Source organism: Fragaria vesca, linkage group LG4 (assembly GCF_000184155.1).
Source record: "Fragaria vesca subsp. vesca linkage group LG4, FraVesHawaii_1.0, whole genome shotgun sequence".
NCBI lineage: Eukaryota > Viridiplantae > Streptophyta > Magnoliopsida > Rosales > Rosaceae > Fragaria > Fragaria vesca.
The window spans coordinates 13,328,681-13,331,629 of NC_020494.1; the positions used below are offsets into that span (position 1 = coordinate 13,328,681).

General features: G+C 34.4%; 1 pseudogene across 1 annotated transcript in view; it reads right to left on the reverse strand.

The window, feature by feature from the left end:
* LOC101306514 overlaps positions 1–1,835 on the reverse strand; it is a 3,504-nt pseudogene extending 1,669 nt beyond the window's left edge. The window contains exons 1-4 of the transcript XR_184494.1: positions 1,679–1,835; positions 1,232–1,343; positions 203–380; positions 2–74 (exon numbers count right to left, since the gene is read on the reverse strand). The product of XR_184494.1 is annotated as a squalene monooxygenase-like (transcript). The remainder of the gene's footprint in view (position 1; positions 75–202; positions 381–1,231; positions 1,344–1,678) is intronic.
* Between the last annotated feature and the right edge of the window lie 1,114 nt (positions 1,836–2,949).

Here is a 2,949-nt window from a genome sequence, read left to right on the forward strand (position 1 = left end):
TCTTGTAAATCACCCCTTTGATAATGCCTTTTTCTTCAATTAGTGTTGTCACTGATCCTTGTTCCAATTTGACACTGCAATGAAAATACCATGGGACATGAGTAAGCGATTGAAACTTGAAACTAATTTTACCAGATTAAACACACAAGAATCCATAAATAAAATTTTGTAATATATATAGTTAAAGGGAAATGATGATTACTTTGATAGAGTCGTTGCTTTTTCGCGCATTCTTTGGATGAAACGCCCATTGTGGAAACTTCTCCCAGCCACATCTGAACTATATTGTTCCAAGGGATAAGTCAGTTTTGTATCCTTGCCATCTTTGTAAAGAGCATAACCAAACACCTTCTGCGCATCAATTGACTCATTTGCACAATCTGCAGCCACAGATAGATATTGATTAAAACGGAATGTCAGGCAACTTAGAGAAATTTTAAATACACACCCCTAATCTCTTAATACACACCCCTATTATTTTATGTTTCTATTGAGATTTTATAGGTAAGCTAAATGACCAAAACATACATCTATTATTAAAAAAAAAAAAATCAACGCTAGAAGTATTCTTTTCAACGTCTCTACCCTAAAATAGTCGAAAACACGTATTCTCCCATAACCCAAATTCTTCTTCACAATTCATTTGGGTTTGTTTTTTTTTTTTTTTTTTTTTTTGTTATCCGTATCAGCTTTAGTTTGATTTTACAGATCATATTGTCAAGTACTATATCTTTATCAGCTTTAGTTTGATCTTATAGATCATATTGTCAAATACTGCATTTTTATCATGACATGTTTTATCGAATAATTAGTTATTTATGTTTAATAGCTACTGTACTTCTACACTTGTACTAGTTTGTGAATTTTGAAAACTTGTATTGGTGATTTGGAGTTGGGATATAATAATAATCATTTGATTATAAATTGAACGATGATAACCACAAATTTCTAGCAAAAATTAGACGAAATAATATGTAAAAAAGGTACCAAATAGTAAATATATATTAATTATATTAAATAACGGAATATTTCATAAATTCAGGGCATTTTAGGCAGTTTGGGATGTGTATTAAGTATAATACTGAAATGAAAAACTTGATAGGTGGTGTATTAAGTAAGAGGTGTGTATTACGATATTAGGGGTGTGTATTTAAAATTTTTCGGCAACTTATTACTATACATTCAATACACAAACAAATGAGTTCTTAATAGGATAGGAGAGATAGCTCACCCTCGAGACCCAACTCAATCAACTTGAGATAACCCCCAGGCTGCAACAGCTCACCAACAATTCTGTCTGGCTCGGTCAAGTCTCTTTCGATTACATGTACACGACGACCTTCCTGTAATAAGAAACACACATGCTCAATTCAAAGGCCAAAATTAAGATAGAGCTAATTGCTCAGTTACTACTCACTACTGCAAATTAAGCCTTCTCAAATAATACTTAACAAAAGCTAAAATAGTCTGCTTCTGTCTTGCTACTAATTCTCAAGTATGGAATTACAGGTACATTTTGCACTTCCCTAGAATAACTACTCAAATTGTTACCTAGCAGGCACAAATCAAAAGATGAAAAAACATGCAACTTAATTTCCCCCATTTCATATATTGAAAGAAGCCTCATCTGTACCCAAAAAAACAAGCCTCATCTATAGAGAATCAAGTACAAACTGACCTTGGCAAGAGTGTAGGCAAGAGCTGCACCGGCAACTCCAGCGCCGACAATAACAACATCGGTACTTTTCTCCTCCTCCATTTCCGGCTGAAACGCACCGTTTCCAAACCCATCATTACTCTCAACTCCTCTACTTGGAGCCTTGCATGGTTTCTTTCCTCCCAAAGTAGTGCTGATGATCATGAAGAAAACAGATCCCAGCAATGAAACCAAGACCCCGCCAAAAACATACTCATAAGAAACCATCTTTAAGACAATTGACAAGGAATGAAGAATGAGAGACTGCAGTTTCCTCTGTCTTGCTTTATGATTTTCGTTTTCAGGTATTGGAATGTGAAGGACTTGTGGTTATGGAGAGGTTGTGAACTTGAATGGCTTTATATAGATAGAGAAGCCTAAGCTATTCAAAGATTTTCTGACTCGACCAAACTTCCACGATGCTGTCGATCACTCCCAAGTCCAAGCCATGCAAGTAGTCAGTCTTTGTTGCTCTTTGAGATTAAACTATGAATGATTTTGGTAGTAATCTTATAATATGATTATTTGACTACGTGCGTATAAGTGTTTGTATGAAAGCTCAACAAGAAGAAGACGAAGATTTTATAAATAAAATGTAGCTGCTTGCTTGGAAATGGAAGGCAGACGTATGCGCCAAAGGTTTCTTTGACTAGAATTGGTCTCAGTTGGAGAGCTAGCTGAACTAGTAGTGAGCACTACTGACAGTGCAACTCCTTGACTAAATGTCTAAATCGCATGTGTTTTATTTTGAACATATTCATCAACTCGGTTCGAAGGGAAATATAAAAGAACTATCAAATTTGAACTCAAAGGCGGTAGGTTTGATGAAACTTTTGAATACAATTGTGGAATACAATAGGAGACAGTTACAAGGAGTCTATAATAAACATATTCTTCATCCATCAACTAACAAATAGTTCTCTAATTGCTATTTTGTTTGTTTCATACAACCAAAAGATAACTCGACAAGCTATTGCAAAACATAATTACCAAAAACACTATTTTGTTTTAAAGAAAATTACATAGCAACACGTACATGATCAAATTTAAAAACACAAAAAACCCACTCTTACTAATTTTTATATAATTTAGGACATAAACTCAAGCCCAAAACTAATAGAATCAGGCATAATCCGAATTTTTCCTTAATCTCTCACTTCTTTGTCTTTTCAGATCTTGCTTTGTCTTTTTCAGATCTGCTACTCTCTCTCTCTCTCNCTCTCTCTCTCTCTCTCTCTACTACTACTACTACA